Raw genomic sequence first — 22,550 nt, 5'->3', positions numbered from 1 at the left:
TAATTATTCCCATGCTGTGCAGTTTTTGTTTTTACAAATACCGGTCAGTTTTGGCACAAAACCTTCAGGTGTCGGTTAGAAAGCTGAACAGGAAGTTCACCTTTCAGCACAACAACGACCCAAAGCACACATACAAATCCACAAAAGCATGGCTTCACCAGAAGAAGATTAATGCTTTGGAATGGCCCAGCCAGAGCCCAGACCTGAATCCAATTGAACATCTGTGGGGTGATCAGAAGAGGGCTGCGCAAGAGTGGGCAAATATTGCCATGTCAAGATGTGCCATGCTAATAGACTCCTACACAAAAAGATTGACTGCTGTAATAAAATCAAAAGGTGCTTCAACAAAGTATTAGTCCAAGGGTGTGCACACTTATGCAACCAGGTTATTTGAGGGTATTTATTTTTCATTTTTCCCCTTCAAAGATTTCAATTTGTTGAATTGTTCACACACATTAAAGGTGGAAAAAGTTCTGACATGATTTATCTTTGTCTCATTATTTTACATCATAAGAACCTGGCATTTTAATAGGGGTGTGTAGACTTTTAATATCCACTGGGCGGCTGTGGCTCAGGAGGGTTGGCCGTTTATCGGAAGGTCGGCGGTTCAATCCCCAGCTCCCCCTGGTTGTATGTCGAAGTGTCCTTGGGCTGAACCCCGAATTGCCCCTGCCGGCTGTTCCGCCAGTGTATGGATGTGTGTAAATGTTAGTTTCTGTATGAATGTGTATGACTGGTGGATGCAGTGTAAAAGCGCTTTGAGTGGTCGAAAAGACTAGAAAGGCGCTATACAAATACGGAGCGTTTACTGTATAGAGGCCACACCACAAGATGCAAACCACTCATCAGCAGGAAGAATCGGAAGGCCAGATTGAAATTTTCAAAGAACTGATGATGGTAGCAGCAGACTGAATTCAGAAGTGTACAGAAACATTTTGTCTGCCAATTTACGGAGAAATGCATTGAAACTAATCAGGAGGAAGCATTTCACATCCTTAAGAGGAGACTGAAGGGAAAAATACCTCGAAACAAACAAGAAGTGAAAGAAGCTGCGGTAAAAGCCTGGAATAGCATCACAAATGAAGAATGCAACAGTTTGGTGATGTGGATGGGTTGCTGGCTTGAGGCAGTTATTGCAAACAAGGGTTCTGCCACCAAATATTAAATGTTATTCACTTTAAGATTATTTGTTCAATTATGTTTGCTCACCTAAGAATGCTGTGGTCTAATACAAACGGTGATATGTCCTAAGTTGTTTAACACATCTAGATGTGAATACCAGGAAATGAGAGTTGAAATTCTGAACTCTTCTCTCATACTCATCTTTTGATCTGAAACCTAAATGTCTTCAGTGAACAACAAAAACAAAGGAATTTGCCTTACCGTTCCAATATTTTTGGAGGGAACTGTTTTACATGTGTAAATGGACACATACAATTTTCTTTACCGGACCCTCTTGGGCCTCGGACCCACCTACCATAGTCTCTCCACATCCAGTGGACACTGAGAAAAAAGCACATTTTGACTATTTCAATTATGCAAAATAAATGGAAAATAATTTCAAGAACCTTATTCGGTTTCGGCTTTGGCCAAGAATTCTCATTTTGGTCTATCCCTAATTGAGACTAAGGTCTCGAAACTTATAATACAAACCAAACATATGACGATGACGCGTGGGTTCATGTGTGATATCTTCTGCATTACAGTTCCTCCAGCTTTCCAGGTTGTGTAGACCTTTGCTGGAGTCAGGATTAATCCTGACCAGGAATCTATTAGAAGTGAAAATTGAAGTTAATATTTAGAATCACCTGGCTGGTTTGAGGAGCACATCGGGTTGACAGGAGTCTGCTCAGGGCAGGCCAACACGTTTATAGAAAGATCAAACTCTTATTTGATAAGGCTAGGGCTAATGTTATGTCAAGATTTGAATCAACCCAAAATAATGTGAACTTTAATAACAAAATATTTTTTTGTTAAAATGTCCCCAAATTGTCAAAACATAAAAATCACTTTTATGCTGGCTACAATCTAGATCTTAACAAGTGCTGTTCTTGTAATGTGTTAAAGTGAGAGAGTTACAGCAAAAAAATGTCCATGATGGATGGATGTTCTTCTCCACTTGTGTTTTCATCTTGGGACACAAATTCATATTATTTACCTGTACCTGTTCTTTACCTAATTTTTGTATTATAGTTGTTAGATTAACATGTACAAATTAGTAGACCCATGATATTCTAGTTGGCTTTAAATGTTTAAGGGGAAAGCCCTCAATATCATGAAAAATGCTACATCCATGTTCTTTGATTTTACAGGGTCAATGCTACGAGCAAAACAATAATGACAATGTAGGTAAAGTAAATGTAAAATGAGCGTGATGTAATGTACTGTGAGCAATACCTCTGAAAAAACTCCAATGTTGCGGCTGCTTCCACCTGATACTCGATATTTAAAACATAAAAACTGGAAAACAAGACAGCAACATGTCCACACAGAAATCTAATGTTTGCAAGATTTCTTTGATTTTTAACATGCCAAATGTGCAGAACAGAAGACAAACCTTACATGTCTAAGATAAGATAATGTTAGGATTGCAATCTATCTTAACTTGTAAGACAGAATGCGTTTTTTTGCAGAGGCGCCTTTTTTAATTGTTTTCTAATGGCAGTGAGCATTGAACCGACCATCATTAAGACCAAACTCCTGAACCAACTGTACTAGCAGCGGTGTCTCCTCTCTCTGAGGGTCTCATGTACCCACACGGACCTCCATTTCCCTGTCTCCTGCGTGTTTGTACATCTCTCACCCTCAAACAGTAGGCGCTCTCCTAAGGTGACCAGACATCCCGAAAAATCCGGGACAGTCACGAATTACGAGCAGTTGTACTGATACTGATCATTGTGTAGTTCTCTTACTCCAACAGGGATTGCTGGTTATCTGTACATTGTGTGAACTGCGTTTTTATAGCCACAAAGTAACACTCGTCACGTTCTTTTCCTCTTTTTGTTTTCTTGTGGTTAGTGGAAATTACAGTTGCGAGGACAGGGAAAGTGTAGCTTCAGGCAGCCACGGCGGAGAGATCTGACACGTGCATTGTGCAAAATAAAAATAAAAATTAGTTAAAAGATCATGATTTACCTACATATCCACAGTTGTGTTTTTTCTAGAACAGACAGGTGATTTCATGAACAAAAATAATTAATTTTACCGTTGTGTTTTGATTTGTCACGTTTTCATTGACAATCAATGTAGCGATAGCCACCCCCCCTCGCGTCCATCGTTTCATCCATTCTCATCTGGTCTCGCTCTCCGTTTTTGCTATTTTTTTTTAAAGTAGATGTTTTTAGCAACAAAAGACACAGACCTGTGAGTTGAGATCAAATTTCTGCTACTTAGAAGCAAACTAAAGATAACAGAGCGCTGGTGCTTTAACCTTTGATCAGACTGACAGGACAGCTGATTCCATGGTTGCTTGGCAACATACAAAACGCAGCGCACTGATCCAAATTCACAGAGCCGAGAAAGAAACTTTCCTCCTGTTTCTCTATACCATGCACAGCTTTACCAGCAAAGCACACACGCTGGTAGTGACCTTTCTTTCCACAGGAATGACACTTTGGGTGGGGGTAAACCTCCACATTTGTAGCACTGGGAATCTTCTGATGTTTTGTTCTGAAAGTTGTGTGTCTTGACTCCCTTTTTTTTGCCTTTAATAAATTTAATCTTCTCTTTGTGCTGTCGGTCGTTAAACACTCGGTCCACAGAGCTAACATCCATGTGTTTTACACCATCATCACTCCTTACCATGCTTTGCTGCTTTTTATTCTCCTCTGATTGTCTTGCCATGTTAATGGTTTTTCAAGATCCAAATATCTTTTTCCATTTCCATCTTTTTCGGTTTACTGCCAGTCGAACAACTATTCTGTCTCTTATTAACTCATCATGTACTGTTTTATAGTTGCAGTGCTCAGCTAAGGCATACAGGGCAGTAACAAATGCATCCACAGTCTCATTTACTTCTTGTTTATGCTTATTAATCTTGCATATTAGTATTGTAGACTATTTTTTTCGGAGCTGATGTACAACACCCACTTTGGGAAAACAAACTAATACACTGGGAGAACAGTGACAAATTTGAAACAAATGTTTGTGCAACATCATAAAAAAAGGGTTTTGCAGTTCTGAAGAAGGAAAACTCAAAAACAAAATAATGTTGCAGAGATTTAATTTTTTTAACACTTTGCAAGCCTGCAAAACTTCTTAGTTTCAACCTTTCAGAACTTTATTTTCAGTTTTGAAACATGGCAGGATATTTATCCCAAAGGCCTAGACTCCAGGGGGATTTCCCATGATGCACTGAGCTCCTCTCTCCTCTACTTTCTCTCCCTCTGTATGCAACCTCATCCCATTAATGCATGTTACTAACTCGACCTCTTCCTTTTCTCTAATCTTGTGCTTTCTCGTCCCTCTCCTCTCTCCTCCTATCACTTTCTGCAGGTGTTTCTGGCTCTGGAGCTGTGGAGTCGTGGTCTGGGGTTGCGAGTCGCCTGCTGCTCCCTGTGTTCCTGCTCGACACCCTCTGCTACAATTATTACAATTACTGAATATTATTACTAGTCATTATTATATTACTAGAATATTATTACTTATCATTAACATTATTATAATTATCTATGCCAATATTTATTTTCAGTCTGTACCACTATTACTTTACTGTCTGTATTTCTGTGTGGATACTGTTGTTGTAAAAAGTATTGGTATTGGTATCGGCAATACCAGTCGACCGTATTATAGGAAATAAATGGTATCTCAAATCACTTAGCGTAGTGAATATCCTGTCAAGTCATGGGAGGCAATGTCGCAACCGCCACCTGCTGGTTTAGCAAGACTGCAAAACTGCTCTTAAACTTACAGATATCTTTTTACAGATCTCGGCTGGACAGATTGGACAAAACTCCACAAATGCATAAAAAGGAAGTCATAAATGTAACGTGACTTGCAAATTGAATGTGTAAAAACTATTTTGTGTGTATAATAATACATACTTTGTATGTGAAATAAAAAGATGTTTAAAAGTTCATATTAAATTGTTCACATTTGCAAATCACACTGTATTTTTGTAGATATGATTTTACACAATGCAAATGTAAAAATACATGTTTTGGGTAGTGAGATATTTGTGTATATTTTATATCTCTTATACAGTACACATTAGACAAAATTACACAAATGCGTAAAAACTTAAGAAGAAGGAAAAGAAGAACGTGACCTACAGATTCACGGGAAGTGATCCACAAATGTGCAAAACCCATTGCCAGCCATCCATCAATCCATCGTCAACCGTTTATCCTGTGTACAGGGTCTCGGGGGTCTAATCTAATCTAACCAAAACGGTAATCCTCTATATTTAAAAGTAATTGTGTGTGTGCTCCATTGTAATTATTGAAATTAAACCAACAACTTATGACATGGAAACGTGTTCAGTACTGATGGAAGAGTCAGTGTATGTGCAGAAGGAGGCAGTTCTAAATTTAGAAGTAAAGCCTCTAATCGGTTAAGTGGTGCCTTTGTTAAGGAGTGCAGTACCAGCTGCTCCTCGGCAGCCTCCTCCTCCTCTCCCTCAAATTTATATTTAAAATTATTTATCAATTTATGTCATCATCATTGTCCATTCCTGCTTATTACTCTTACTCCTTTCCTTACGTCTTATGATCTCAGCATGGTCCCCGCACCAACATGCATGCCATCTCCTACACGCCATAACAATTTATGTGTACACAGAGCCGGACCATCTGTTTACGAAGGACCCCCGCAAATTAAGCAAGCCCCCGCCTCACCTTCGTGTCAAAGTAAGTGTTAGTGTTTACAACTTTGATGAAAGGATAAAGAGGAAACTATTCCTTTGGGCACGTGAAGAAAAAAATACTCAGTGAGAGTGAATTGTGGGAACAGTAGTCAGGCATACTTGCTCTCTCCTCTCAAAGTCTGATGTCAGCAAATAATAGTAAAGTTACGTTACATTTGTGCTGGCTTGCAATGAATCTCCTTAAGCTGAACTACCTGGGCAGTTCGTTTCTTGGTCTGTCTGTGTTTTGGTAACTTACCAGACTTTGTGCCTGACCAGTGTTAGAGTGAAATACAACTTTTTATTACTTTTGATAAATGCAAATGGGCAACATCAATCTGCAACTCGGAAACAATAACCGTGTTGCACGTGAACATGGGTTCAGATGTGCCTGCACAAAATGAAATTTGCACATTCCAGCAGCAACTTCTGTTAGAACCAGTCAATACATGGATGTGATGGCACTCCTCATAGGCAAATGTCATTTTAAAGGTGACCTATTATGCTTTTTCATATTTTCTGGCATTTCTATAATGTTACTATGATGTTCATGTTAAACATGATCAAAGCTTCAAATAATGAGGTCAAATTATTTAAAAGAAATCCGTCAGCCAAAACCTCAAATATCCCCCTATTCTGAACGCTCTGTTTTGAACGTTTTATTCTACTAAAGGCTCGGTATGCTTTCATTCCGAGCTGGATTTCCATATGTGGTAATTTGCTCCAGCCACTCCCACAAATGAAGATGGAGCCCCATCCCTGTGGCAACCTGTAAAAACACATAAGACAATGGCCAATCAGAAGACAGTGGGCTTTGAGAGGGGGGGCCTTTAAGAGACAGGGGCATCTACAGCTTGTTTCAGACAGAGGCTGAAATGAAGGCCAACATGAAGAGCCAGTATAACACAGAAAATTCTTTTAACTTTGAATCATGCAAAGCTGCCATAGAGGAGTCACAGAACTACAATATAGGGCAAATGCAGTATAATAGGTCTCCTTAGTCAAGATTTAGGTACAACTCTGGAGTAATGTAAGATGGAAAGCAATGAACTGACATTCACTATTTACTATTGACTATATAGTACATTTTATATACTATAAAATGTTCATTAGCGGGACAGACTGGGCAATGGATGTACATCTCAGTAGATAATAAGCATCATATTCAGTCAAGTCATAGTATAAAGAGAATTTTTTAAATTTTATTGAAGAAAACCTGGAAGGGCAGTTTGATGGAGCTGTTAAATTAATATTTTGCAAGTATTGTTACCTTTAACTGACAGGGGCTATACTTATGTTTGTCAGTAGAGGAGATGCTAGATCATCAGCCAGGACAAGCACATACTCCTGCTAGTCAGCCAAAAATTCATCCGCATCCCACCTCAGTCTGTACTTCTGACCCTTATTGAACAGTTGCTGCTTCACCAACTAACCCCGCAGATAGGCCCCCAATCGCAAAAAAAAAAAAAGATGAATGAGTTATTGCAACATGTGTGTTTATTTCTTCTTGCCTCCTTCTTCTTATTGTAGCCAGTTGGAATTGACTTTGTGGGGCAGTTGGTCTGCCTGGACCTGTAATTTAATCTGACAGTGAGTGGGTTATTACTTGTGGTATTTTGAGCTTTGTCTCCACAAATGTCAAGTCCTTAAATTATTAAAAGCAAATTTGGGCTTTTTTTCCTGTAAAGTCCCTTTGTAGTGACTTTAGAAATTGGTAGTCGTGGCAGAAACAGAAGCTAAACACTGCACACCATTTTCAGATAGATCGTGCCCCTGGTTGCTTGTTTCTCTTGCAAGATCTGGCAACATTGTTTGTCTCCTCCACCAAGGACTGGCATGCCTCATGTAGCGTGGTGATAGGGTTTCAGCCATTACAAGTTGTACTACTACTAAGGACTAAGGACTTGTACTAAGGTGGGGGGCACCTTCATCCTTATCCAATATAGTAATGAAGTTGGGACAAAAGTAGTGGGAAAAACAGGAAAATGAGAAATAATTCAAATTCTTGAGTCAGAAGGATGTCAACAGGGAATCGTAAAGATAATGACAATAGGACGACAAAAAGTCAGAAGAATATAAAGTTAACAAACTTATATCAATCAATCCACTATCAACAATTAAAATCCTTAATTAAATCCAGAATTAACATTACCAATAACACATTACAACCACCCAAATTAAGTGATGAGATATTAAAAATCACAGATCCAAAAAATATTATCTCCAAACTCTATAAACTCATATACAGTACAGATACCTCCGCAACACTTCCAATTTCAAAATGGGATAACGATTTAGCAGTCTCTCTCAACCCTGAGGTCTGGACACAAATCTGAAATAATATCTTCTCTGTGACCACCAACACAAACTTGCAACTCATACAATACAAAACTATCCAAAGAATACACCTCACTCAATACAAAATGTTTGAAATGGGACTGGTCGATACCAATATCTGTTCTCAATGCACCTTAGGTTTAACAGACAATTATCTCCATTGCACTTGGACCTGCCAACCAGTTTACTCTCTTTGGACAGCAGTAACTAACAAACTTTCCCATATCTTGGGCTGCAGAATCTCATTCTCCCCATCACTATGACTACTGGCACTACACTACACAAAGTACTCTACCAATAATTTACTTAAAGAATATGTTTCGCTAGAAAAAATAACTGCTCACAAAACAAGCAAAATATCAGCTTTTAATCAAACCTGGGATACATTCTTAACTTTCTTTAACCCAAATCTACCCCAAGATTAAGGCCTGGTGCATATCCACAGACCTCTCCTATAACATCTATTTCCTAAAAAATACAACACTCTGTATCTAAATAGTAGGCTATATTCTCCTTTTTTTCTCTCTCTCTTATTTTACACTCATTTTACATAACTATTATCATACTATTATACCACTAATAGACTCCAACTAAATCATTTTTGTTGTTATTGTTGTTGTTTATTAAAGGGGTATATGTTATACATACAGGGGATGGCAGCCATAACAATAATAAGAGCAGCAGGAATGGATTAGCAAGCAGGGGCAAGGACCAAACTAAAAAGAAAGAAAACTGATACCCTATTAAAATATTAAATTATTATGAATAACATTATAGTTAATATTATTAATATCATACTATATTTATTTCTGTATAGACTGCTGTTATTGTTCTTGTTGCTGTCCTTATTATCTATATTAGAATCTTTTATTGTCATAGTTTTTTATCCTGGTTGGTGCCGATATTAAGTAAATTGTATAATTAACACTATTATCAATAACAATGATACTTGCACTATTCACTATTCGGTTATTCGGTTAATTATTTAATCATTTTTATTTTGCTTAAGTGTTTGTTTTGTTTTATTTATTTTAGTTATAATTATTATTTTATTTTTTTAAATTTAATTATTTACTTTTCAATTTCTGCCTTACTTTCTCAAGCCCCCCTGATAGATACTTCTACTCTCACTCTCCCTCCTCTCACCAGGGAATAAACTTTAAGAAAAATTATAGAAATAAAAAATAAAAATAATAATATTGACAAATAAATAAACATTCAGCACAGGAACAGATCCACTCCGACTGAGTCTGGGGGTTGTTTCAGGTGTGGGGCGACCAGCGGGTGATGCCCTTCAGCAGTCAGCTCCCTCCCTAGGCTGATGTGGTAAAAAAAAAACTCAAATAAACTCGGGGTAGGGGGGTCAGAGGAGAGAGGACGAAGGAGGGAGGACAAGGGAGGCAGAAAGAGATGTTTTATTCAATTAAATTTTATTATTATTTTTAATATATATTTTTTTTTCTTCATGCTGTTATTTTTGATTTTCTTTTTCTAGTAAATTTCTTTCTTTTTATTTTTTTTCAAAGCATTTAATCTATATACTTCCCAACTCAGTTTCCCCCACACCACCTCCATTTTTCCACCTCTTTAACATACACACACACAAACGCACACACACCCATACACAAATTGCCTTACACATCTATCATGCTGTTATGTCTGTGGACAGTTGTTTCTCGTTTCTGTTTTTGTGTATTTTCACCAAGTACTGTTGTGTCTGTTATGTATGTCACCTGTTACGTGTTGAGTTATCTAATAAAAATAAATAAATAAATTTAAAAAAGAAGAATATACAGTTATCTTTAAGCTGAAGGAAGCAAAATCTGGGTTTAGTTCTTTTAACCCTTTTCAGCTAGCTGGGGCTTTGAGGGAAGAGTTGGGTGAAATTGTGAGGATTTTGGCAGGTGAAAAGCTGCTTGTATTTTGTAAGTATGTTGCTCAGTTGGCACAGGGAGTAGGCAAGTGGAAGGATTTGTCCCAGGTAGGTTGGCATGGAAGAGTTGATGGAGTTCCGCTTGAAATTTTCAGGGAAGAACTGGTCGGCTTCTTGAATAGAAGTTTTTGGGATGGAGCTAAACAACTGTGGTGCTAACTTTTAACGGTCTTCACAGAGTGAGACCGCTAAGGCGCTTGTCTATTAAATTTATCCATATCGGAGGCCACCTTTGAGGTGTTTTAAATGCCAGAGGCATGGCCATTTTGAAGCTGCTTGCAGAGGAATTCTGCAAGCAGCAGAGATTTCTGATAAAGAAAGGGTGATTGTTTGTGGTTCCTGTGGTGGTGGGTACATTGCTGGAAATCATGAGTCCAACCAACATAATAGTTATGAGGGTGCAGCAATATAGGGAGATAAATAAAGGGATAGTTACATCAAGGCTACTAAAAAGGTTGCAAAATGTGGTGAGGCTGATGGAATGAGTAGAAAAGAACGTAACAGAAGATTGAGTGGTGGTGAGTAGGTTTAATTTACTGGCTTTTAATTGTTGAAGTGTTGTGCAACATGAAGTAGACAAAAATAATTCAGATGTAGTAAGAAGTGTAGGGAAGGGTGCTGAGAGGACCCTTATGATGGAGGGTTTGAACCAGCTCCCCTCCACAGCTAAGTGTTCTCAAGAGACAGAAGGGGAAAGAATAATGGGGACCGAATGGAAGATGATGATGATAGAGGTAGGTGGATGCTTACAAAAAAAATCTAAAAATCCTTTTTTCGTATTGGTCTGAAGTAATATTCTAATTTTCAGAGATACTGAATTTGGGATTTTCATTAGTTTTCAGTTTTAATCATCACAATTAAATGAAATAAACATTTGAAATATATCAGTCTTTGTGTAATGAATGAATATAATATCCAAGTTTCACTTTTTGAATGGAATTACTGAAATAAATCAACTTTTTGATGATATTCTAATTATATGACCAGCACCTGTATAAGGAAATATCAAAATACTTCTGGGGGTGAATGTACAGCATTTGTAGGAGAAGTAATCTAGTACATGAGAGTAAATATAATATCCAAACTTCTGTGTGTGTGATCAACAGGAATATTCTCATTGATACATTTTTACAACCCTTGTCGGTCGGATATGGTGAAGTTAGATGGAATAATGGACTAAGTGCAGTCTCCAGAGTTGTGTGTAGAAGATTTTAATGCACATAATCCTTTATAGGGTAAAAATGGTGCATTAATAGAAAATCTTCTGAATAAATCCTTCATTCAGCTTGTGATGAGGAAGGCTGACAAGATTTCAGATTGGCAATGAGAGTCTGTTATGAATAGATTAGAAAGATAGGTGAGGGGAATGGGATTTTATGGATCGCTATATTATGTGGAGTGATCACTTTCCCATTTTAAGCTTTGGTAGAGTTTTGCAGGTGGAGAAAGGAGACAACTCTCTGCAGATTTAGGAGATGGTATGAGTAAGGAGTGTAGAAGAGTGGCGTAGATCCTTCTGTAATGTAGTGAGAAGAGCATCTGAAAAGTCAATTCAAGTCAAAGTCAATAAAAGGGTATGAGAAAAAGAATAAAATAATTCCATGCTGGAATAAGGTTTGTAATGAGGCAGTGCGGGCCCGTAATAGAGTGTATAAAAAGCTTGGAATAAGTCTAATTGAGAGTCATGTTGTGTTATAAGAGACTGAGCTAAGGCTAGAAAGGTTATAAATTTGGCTGCTATGGCAACATAATAACAGTTCTACCAGCATGTGGACTTTGCTACAAGGGGGAATAGCATGGTGGATTTGGTATACACTAATATCCGTAGTGCATACAAGGCTGTCCCCTTCCCGCAACTCAGAACACTTTTCTGTTATGCACTGCTTTTTTTTAACACTGCTTTGAATGCACAGACTTGAATATGTTCAGGGAGGCAGCCACCTATGGCCAGTACACATGTGTAAATGAGTACACAGACTGTGTGAAAATAATATATCATTGGGTCCTCTGCCCAAGCAGCAGGTCGAACATTACTCCACAGCATGCCTGCATTTTGAGTGAGCACGAGAGAAGAGAGACAGAAAGCATGCGTTGGTTCAGGGCTTGTCAGTGACTACTGAACTGTCCCTACCAATAATTTTAGTCAAAACATTTAAATATAGCCACTGTTGTCCATCAGTGTCCATCAACGGTTAACAGTCCGCCACACAATAACATGGCAAACCTGTCACACTGTCCCCCCTCACTTAGTGACACATTTGCTCTGTTTGGGACTGTCTCTCTGCTCCAGGATGCTTCCCTGTCAAGCGTCTGTGGGTTGAACTTTATCGAAGGTGCTGAAGTTAACATTTGTGTCTTCTTTCTGAATGTGAAGAAAGTTTAGAACATGAGCAGAAATTTACTGTTAAATTCGGCTGATGGGAAACCGTTGTTTTGGACTGGGATTAGCTGCACTTTAACAGGGTCGTTAGTTGGACAAACCACCGACTGGACACAAGGTGCAGGGGCCAGAAAAGCCGCCCACTGAACTTAAGCTGTAGGAGTCGGCCGACCTGCTGACCGGACTCGAGGAGCAGGACTTGGCTGGTTTGCAAACTGGACTGGAGTCAACGAGCAAGTGTCGGCCATTTTGCCGACTGGACACAGAAAACCAGAGACTGACAATCTCAGCACAGCAGGTACCTCCTTGGTATGGTACAACATAGTGTCTGGGTTGCTAGCCAGCAGAATTTCTGAATTTCCTTTCTCACGAAGGCAAAGTTACAGGGGTTCTGGTAGACAGAGTTTAAGTAGTGAAAAACAGCTAAGACTGGGGAACAAAGTGTCTTAAACTTTGAGTAGCTGAGCCTGTGGGATGCTAATCAGCCAAATGTTAATTGAACTGGACAGCAGTGTCTCTGGAAAGCTAGCTAGCTCAATCTGAACATCCAGGCAACAACGTCACTGAAAAACTAGACAGCTTCAGTTCAGTGACGAGTAGGGAAGCTGGGTAGCTCATTTTCGGTAACTCTTTGAGGGGCTAGACAGCTGAATCTCAGTAGAACTGGGGAACAAAATATCTGGTTAACTGGACAACTGAGTAGTAGTATCAGCGGGTTTCAAGCAGACCTGCGCAAGCTGTAAATAAGTTGTTGGAAGTCAAACCTACAGTCCCACGGGCAGAAAAAATTGAACTATGAGGATTTATGACATCACTTTCTCTTTTGACCATGACCTACAGGAAATTGGTCCTTTATAATGTGCGAATTTTTTGGAATCACAATTCACAACACAATTCTTTAAATAACTTTTGATAGCGAGGGTCCATAAATTCTACATGCAGATCTGACTCTCCGTCGAGGAGGAGTTAAAAAAAATAGGTTTTGCACATTTTGCGAGAAAAAAGTATAGACCGAAATGGCTGTGGCCTATATCTCGTGATGAAGCTCAATTCAGGGAATGCGTGGATATAAGGTTTGTAAATATGTGATGTACTAAACTGTTACTCAAAGTAACACACGATTTTAAAGCCACTGTGGCGGCAGAAAACAGACTGGAAGTCGTTGCAAAGTAAATATGGCGACATGCACAACACAAGTGTAGGCCGTAAGTGTTATTTGTAAAGTACAAAAAATTTTAATAAAAATACCAAAACTAAAACTATTCTGTCCATATGTATGGCCCCTCGGCCTTGGACCCCTAAAAACACAAGGCATAATCAAAGGAACAAAGGACAAAACAGTTGTTTCATCCCCTGTTCCTTGGCCATGAACCGGAATGAAACAATGAATGATGCAATGCGATGCGTTGCATGCGACATGCAATGAGTGACATAGCCCAACTAAACACACCAGGAAGGGTAAACACAGGTGAAACAATATAGACAATTGATGAGTTAAACAAGAACACTGGAGGCACAGTGTTCCAGTGAAAGAAACACCAAACACAAACAAAACTCCATTAATCCATCGTCAACCGCTTATCTTGTGTACAGGGTTGCAGGGGGCTGGAGCCATTCCCAGCTGACATCGGGTGAAAGGAGGGGTACACCCTGGACATGTCGCCAATCCATTGCAGGGCCACACACAAACAACCAGTCACACTCACACCTAAGGCCAATTTAGGGTCACCAATTAACCTAGTCCGCATGTCTTTGGACGGTGCGAGGAAGCCGTAGAAGCTGGAGAGAACCCACGCAGACACGGGGAGAACATACAAACTCCACACAGAAAGGCAACAGTGCTAGCCACTGTGCCGCCCTAAAATCGTAACACACAGGAATTGTCACCTGAATGCGTTTCCCTTTACATAAATAAACATATTTCCACTATAAATTGGTGCAGAAAAGGCAGGAATTGTTGCAGAAAATTAAGAAGCGTTTAGTGGGTGGAGACCTGGATGCAGACATTATAGCGGACCTCCGCAAGAGGCATCTCTGCAGTTTATCTCAGCTCAGAAGTTGTCCCTCTTCATGTTTTTGTGTGAACATCTGCATTGTGCATGTGGGTCGTCAACTTGTGGATAAAAATGGAAAAGGCGAGAAAGTGGCTGGGCTTCACTGATTACTGTACAAAAACACAACCACTTTATTCAATGATTTTGGTAAAACTGGATCACATTTTGTGGTGAAAATATTTTTTGGTTTACCTTTATCTGATGTCCTCTGGCTGCTCTGCCTCAATTTGTTGTGATTTATGGAGTTTTGGTGTGACTGTGCCCAGACTGGGAGCATGAAGCACCAGGGGACTGTTAGTGTTGCTAGCACAGGAGCTTCGGTGTCACATGATTGGCTCTCACCCGCTTACACTTAAAGGAAAACAAGAGTAGTTAGGGTACAGTTTATATCCTCTACCCTAGATAATTCGTTCTAAACTCCCTTTCCAGCTCTGTTTTGGAATTTACTCCCACATTCCCACACATGACTGTAATATGCAATGTTTTGTTAGAGCACACTGTGAAAGTGCTACTTGATTATTTACAAAATTAGTATTACTCATTAAGTATTTGGCAGCTCAAAAATTTTGAAGTATCATAAGGATATCAAAATTATGAACAGCATCAGGAGGGGAGGGAGACAGCTTTACAGAGGTACAGCATGTGGATGATGGGTGGTAAATAAGGGGAAAAAACATCTTATCACAAAGACATTATGCATTATTTAAAGAAGATGAAATCTACTGCACAAAGCCACAAACAGTCCCAGGAAGCGAGGAGGGAGGGGGGAATCGGATTGTATGCGGAGGTGACGGAGCACATGCAGGACGTGCAGGAGTACAAAAGGCTTAAACGCAAAGGCCCCAGAGCTAGCTTCGGCACAAAATTAGGTAATGCATACTATTCTATGTATATATATATTATATTATATACAGGTGCTGGTCATATAATAAGAATATCATCAAAAAGTAGATTTATTTCAGTAATTCCACTTTCACTTTTTGAATGGAATTACTCGGTCTTACTGAAATAAATCAACTTTTTGATGATATTCTAATTATATGACCAGCACCTGTATACACATACACACTACCATACTTCATGTGTTTATGTATATATGCTGTATGTGTCTATATACAGTATATACGTGTGTATATGTATACAACAGCTCCTAAGGCTCTTCCACCAAACAATATAATTGTTGAATATTGACCTTAGGGGTCATCCACACTTTGCTACTCTGACCAAGAGCTGCCATTGGATGCACCTCACTACAGGTCAGTCCCGGAAGTGCACTCGTAATGTCCCCAAGGGTATGCCATTCCCACTTCGTCCATTGCAAGCACAAGCTGCAGTGGAAGTAACTTTTCCAACATTGATCTTATGTTTAATGAACATAGACTTAACTCAAGGGATGAGTTCTGCTCAGTTGTTTTCTCTTTTTACCTCTCTTTTAAGACGTTGTAGCTGTTGTTTGCAACAGTAATAAAGTTTTTTACATTCTTCTGATTTTAGCTTCTGCTGTCTGCTGTCGCAGACACAATAGCACATTCTATCTAAACCATTTAGTCATGAGCTAACACTCATTTGAGTTATCGCTGATTATAGCTCACCCAGTCCTTTCAACCTGATGAAATACCTTTAAAGGGCCAATACACCAAGTAACAAGTAGTTTTCCACCTGCCAAAGTGATTGCAGCCTTGACCTTGTGACTTTAATAAGAAAAAACAGGCAACAAAATTCTGTCTGGTCAGTTGCTGTCTGGGCAATGTGGAACTGATAGTTGGTTTTCTGAACATTATAATCCTAAAACAAACTACTGCCAGCTTTACAATGTTGGTGTTAGTTGGGTGCGGACAGAGCAGTGTGCAAGCAGCTTTAAAGGCTCCCCAGGTCCAGCACCCCAAACTACACGCTCTTCATTTTTATATGGCCCCATCGTTTGAGATTCACAGCTTTGAATCTCAACAGTAAACTGCGAGTTTCATTTGAGTTTCAAAAAACATTTGGGGATTAAGGGGCTCTATACTGACAAACTAATAGGAATAAAACACTTAAATGTTTGATTCACATCTATAGTTGGATTTCTTTATCCGAATCAAACAATAAAAATAGCAATAGCATAGTTTCCCTTTAGTTCTGCACATGGATCATGTAAATGTAATAGTAGTAGTAGTTTATCTGTTGCATTCATGTCAAAATTACATATGTCTTGTGGCAGCTTCTGTTTGCTCCACACCAGAGTTTGATTTACAGCACAAGTGATGGGCAGATAAAGCCTTATGAAGCTTTGAGGCTTCCAACTCACTGACATCTGGTCGCTTGTAAAACAGACGTTCGAGCATTGCCATAAAATCCTAGATATAAAACATTTTTACTGACACAAACATAAATGTACCTTTTTGGCATAGTTTAGACATTTCATAGTTCATGTGATTGGAGAGTGATTCGGTTCATTGAATTAGCATATTACTTGTATTACTTGGTGAATTAAGATTTCACATTTCTCTGATAAGTTTTGTGATTGATCAGTGTCACCCAACAAAAACTTATTTGCCTTGGTTGTAAACCAACTTTTAACCCCTTGATGCCTAAATTTATTTACAATTGACCCTTCGCTAAGCCACGCCCTGAATACAAAGCTGATCAATCACAGCGCAGTACAGGACTCACTCTAACTGAGGTCCGACACTTTCATGGATGCACTCCATTGACTCGAATGCTTTTTTTTTGCTGATTTTTCCAAGATATGGTCAAACACTGTTCCTGGGGCACTAACCAGAGTGACTTCTTTCACATCCGTTTGAGTCAATTTGAGTCAGTTTGACAGCCTGAATACAACCGTCAAATGTATAATGCAACTGCAACAGTGTCTACTATTTCTCCAGGGAGTGCAGTAATAGACAGTGGCAGTGCCGACAGTTTGTCGGACTTAGCAACAGCAACTAAGGGGGGTGGGGCTTAGCGAAGGGTCAATTATATAAGAAAATGTATAATATTTGTTTTCATTTTCTTTGAAGCTGATGTTAAATTAAGTGGAGATTGTTAATTTGTCTATAGAACATAGAAAATATATAAATTAAGGTATAATGCAAATTAGCAACAACAGGCATAAACGAGAAACCAGTGCTTGCAAAAAGTTCCTAGGTACGTATCGAATATGCACAGGCATCAGGGGAATATGTCATCTCGGCTGCAATCTGAAAGGAAGAGTTGTGAGGCAAATTCACGACAATTGGTGTAAAGGGATTAAAGGTTAAGTGTGTAAGATTTAGTGGCATCTAGTACTGAGGTTGTGAATTGAACAACCAACTGTCTAGTCTACCGCCCCGACCCCCCTTTCAAAGATCGTAGGATAGCTACGGTGGCTGACGCAGGAAAAAAGGTGTTGTCTTCTGAGATAGCAGAAATTTGGTTTCTTTAGCTAGATATATTAAGAAATTATATTTACTTAATTATTCAGTAAATATGTTATATCTACTTGGTCACTGACAGATAACATGAAAAATGTAAAACAAGAGTGTGTAACATTGTCACTGTTTCTGCAATGTTAGTCCACTGAAAACCAAATAATAGATGAAGTTTATATAGGAGCGACTGTGGATCAGGAGGTAGCGGTTGGGCCGTTAATCGGAGGGTCGGCGGTTCTATCCCTGTCTCCCCCTGGTTGCGTGTCAAAGTGTCCTTGGGCAAGATACTGAACCCCGAATTGCCCCTGGCGGCTATTCCGCCAGTGTATGAGTGAGTGTGAATGTTACTTTCAGTTTGAGCACTTAAGCTCAGTGTATGAATGTGTGACTAGTGAAAGATGTAGTGTAAAAGCGCTGTGAAAGTGGCGAAAATAAAAATAATTAAATAATTTGATGGACCCACGTCCATCAACCTAGGGATGCATCAAACAATGGAACACACTAAAAAGGAAGTTTTTCCTTGCCTCTGTCGCCTAGTGCTTGCTCTTGGTGGGAACTGTTGGGCTTCTGTAAATAGCATCATAGAGTACGGTCTAGACCTGCTCTTTTATGAAAAGCGCTGTGAGATGCGCTGTGAGATAACTGATTTGGCGCTATATAAATAAAATTGAATTGAATTGAATTGAACACACACATTGCAACATTGCATGTTTTATTGTGAGCATGTGAAATGGTCACTTCATAATTAATTTGTGAAAAGGGAAAAATATTTCCCTTACATGGGAATAATAATATTTAGTTCAAATATTATGCCTTAAAGTCTCACCCACCTTCTAAAGGATCAAAAAAATTGCTCCAACGCAAAAATTATTTGCTGAACCCTGCTGTATATTATTATTATTATATTATCTTCTTTTTCAAACAAACAAAATCAGCACAGTGATGAGTGTCTACACTGCCAGAATTCTTCAAGAAGAAGAACGTAGTTACGAACTGCAATCTGTAGCGCTGTTTGTTCGTTTTGTGCTACAGTAGAAACATGTCAGCGGCGCCATGTAGATATGTATTCTCATTATGTATGGTCTTTATACACCACTAAAAACATTGTTATGGATCTTATATTGCATTTCTGCTCACTAGATCAAAAATCAGTTGAAAACTTACCTTAGATTTTGACCACAAATAACTTTTTGTAAATATTTATAATAATTATAATTATGTTATTTCCAGACTGTTTAAATAATAAAGTATTTTGAAATATATTTCAATAGTAGTCTACATACTCTTTAAAGTAACTAAAACAACAGTATACCCTGCTTAATGGATATTTTTTTTCAACAATGTTTTCATTTAAATGTGACTTTTTTCCATTTTTGACAGTTACTTGTTGTTTCTGACTTAAAACAAAAATATCTCTCAAAATAATTTTATAGATTTATAAATGTAAAACGAATGCTTCATTGTGGAGAAGTATTCACATATTTAACAAATGCTTTTGAAACAGTATATTAACTGTTTGTACACTTCAATGGGCAGAATTTAAAAAAACTAAAATAAGATTTTTCTCAGTGACAAATCCTACTGATCCATTCCTATGGCTGTATTCTCATACACTCATCCAGTTACCTGGTGTACTATTTAACCTGGCCCAGTCAGGCCAGATTAATGATACAGGATCAGTCAAACAAGATTACTCTGAAGTGTTGGACCAAATGCCTGGACAATAAGCTGACAAGTGCTCTGTGTACTTGAGAACATGTGACTGGGTTTACAGAAGACACAAGCCAGTGACAAATAATATTGAACTGACTAGGGGTTTTTTTAAGTCAAAGACAATAATAATTTATTTCTAGGTTGCATGTAAGTCCTACAGTGTGTCCTAATGCAAACCTCTATGACATGAAACGACTTCCAGCCACAGCTTTCAAAACAAAACAACTCTTATGTTGGTCTTTACATAGCCTAATATTTCTGCAATAGGTTAAATAGGATAGCTGTTGGCTGTCTACAGTGAATGTAAGTGTGGTTGATGAATTACTAATCGTATTAATAAAAAATTTAAATTACTTTAGCATATAAACAATTTTTCTAACTGTTCCATGCTGAACATTGACTCCTACCATAAGACAGTGGTTGTGTCTGAAATCACCCACTATATAGTGGACTATATAGTGAGCTCGTCATTTTGTAGTGCTGTCTGAATGTATAGTGATAATTATTATACCCAATATAGTCCAACTCAATGTATCTCAGAATGCATTTTGAAAAGTAGTGTACAATGGTCACTTACCAAGCCGTAGGCTATAAACCATCATGCATTGTAATTATAGAAAAAAATGATTGTCCGACAGCAATGACGTAAATAACGATCAGAGTAGTGTCTGAAAGTGTTGTTTTAATAATGCCAGTGAACTCATTATATAGTGCTCTCCATTCATCTCCCTACATAGTAGGGAGTAGGGAATTTCGTACACAGCCACCATTTAATAGTCTACTAAATGAAAAGGGCATTGTTTTTAGAGTCATTTTCTTTTCCTTGGCCTATTAATTAATATTAGCCTATTTCATTATTTATTAATATTTCATGCTGAGATTCGATTGCTTGATAAATAGGCTTATTAGATTCTGCTAAGTTTTTACTGTTACAAAGAAATGCTAACAATTAGGCCAATGTTGGATAAAGTTTTTTCTTTATATGATACACCCACTGTGAGGTATTCTGGCTGAATTGATGGACAAACCCGTTAAGCAGATTTTATCTGATGACGTGAAGGCATGGCGTGTTTTTTTCCCTACTTTAAGGCCATAGTTTTGCTTTTATATTGAAGGGAAACTTACAGAATGTCCGGTGATTTTCATGCTATCGCCAGCTTGATGTACCCGACCCTGTTCCCAAAACGTTACTGCTTAATAACGTTTAAATATCATGTAAACTCACCTTCTGTTTCAAACTTCCTCGACGTGGACTATGTGGTCAAAATGACAGCAGTGTAGTTATAAACAAACTCCCTCCTATTTCTGGTGAGCTCCTTCTGTTCCTCCTCTACCTACAGATACTCTCCAGTAGAATTCGAGAACCAGACGGCAGACAACGTATGTGAAACCCCGGCTTGTGGACATACCGTGTCGGGAAAACCCGACTCTAACCCGTTCCGACTCTCAGCCAAGAGCCGAAGCTGTGTATGTAGCACGGACCTGCACGGAGGTTTCGTCAATCCCTTCTGTCCCCCCCTCCTCCAGACTGGCAGTGCCTCCAGTTTAGCAGATTACAGATAGCAAGATGACTCCGCACCGGAGGTATCACAGGGTGTGGAGATCATCAGCAAAACGGGTCCGGATCGGAGTCCACTTGCACGGCGTAACAGATCCGAAACAGATAAGGATTACGGATCCAGAAAAGTGGCTCATCTTGTCAGTACGCTATGGCGTTTATTTTTAGTCAGAAATTGTGAGCGTGTAACACATGCTCACGAGCAAATTATGTTATTCCACACGCGCAAAAATGAACCTTCCCGCGCTATTATTGCTGGTAGGCAGTTCTGGTGAGGATAAGTAATCACAGAGAGAATTACCTTGTTTCCCTCGTCAATGTTTATATAAACTTCATCTATTATTTGGTTTTCAGTGGACTAACATTCCAGAAACAGTGACAATGTTACACACTCTTGTTTTACATTTTTCATGTCAGTGACCAAGTAGATATAACATATTTACTGAATAATTAGGCCAATGTCTACTAAATGAAAAGGGCATTGTTTTTACAGTGATTTTCTTTTCCTTGGCCTATTAATTAATATTAGCCTTTTTCATTATTTATTAATATTTCATGCTGAGATTCGATTGCTGGAATAACTTCTTTATAAATAGGCCTATTAGAATCTGCTAAGTGTTTACTGTTACAAAGAAATGCTAACAATTAGGCCAATGTTGGATAAAGTTTTTTCTTTATATGATACACCCACTGTGAGGTATTCTGGCTGAATTGATGGACAAACCCGTTAAGCAGATTTTATCTGATGACGTGAAGGTATGACGTGTTTTTTTCCCTACTTTAAGGCCATAGTTTTGCTTTTATATTGAAGGGAAACTTACAGAATGTCCGGTGATTTTCATGCTATCGCCAGCTTGATGTACCCGACCCTGTTCCCAAAACGTTACTGCTTAATAACGTTTAAATATCATGTAAACTCAGGGACTATATTTGCAGCAGTTTTCGGATAAATATTAAGGCATAATATGTTTTCATTACACATTTCTTCTGGGGAGTCGGGAAAGCAGTATTATCCGTTTTGTGTTTAATTTTGGAGGGAAGAGGTGTGACATTACAACACATTACCAGTAGACTATATTTGCAGCGTTTGTTGTATAATGTGCATTGATTACTACGTTAGCTGTACTTACAGTAGTGATTTTTTTCTTTGGAGGAATGGAGAGACAGCATTAACAGTGTTATCTGTTGAAATGCAACTGCAGAGATGGTTATGCTTCTGAGTGAATACAATCCATATAATTACTGCTTTGTAATTTATTTTAAAATGGCTATTGTAACGTTACCCCTTTATCCTTCCCAAAACACAGGCTAAACTATACCTTGGAACACACAAATACATGCATA

At 38.5% G+C, this 22,550-nt stretch overlaps 1 long non-coding RNA gene across 1 annotated transcript; it reads right to left on the bottom strand.

Annotated features, from left to right (window-relative positions):
* Window positions 1-6,400: 6,400 nt before the first annotated feature.
* Window positions 6,401-21,140, bottom strand: LOC123979723. The gene is made up of 3 exons (XR_006827313.1): window positions 20,874-21,140; window positions 14,739-14,897; window positions 6,401-6,611 (listed from the first exon to the last, which is right to left on the bottom strand). It is a non-coding gene; the product is annotated as an uncharacterized LOC123979723 (long non-coding RNA).
* Between the last annotated feature and the right edge of the window lie 1,410 nt (window positions 21,141-22,550).

The sequence above is a fragment of the Micropterus dolomieu genome, linkage group LG12 (genome assembly GCF_021292245.1).
Source record: "Micropterus dolomieu isolate WLL.071019.BEF.003 ecotype Adirondacks linkage group LG12, ASM2129224v1, whole genome shotgun sequence".
NCBI lineage: Eukaryota > Metazoa > Chordata > Actinopteri > Centrarchiformes > Centrarchidae > Micropterus > Micropterus dolomieu.
Note: the sequence above shows the minus strand (reverse complement) of the source record. Positions and strands in the feature narration are given on the sequence as shown.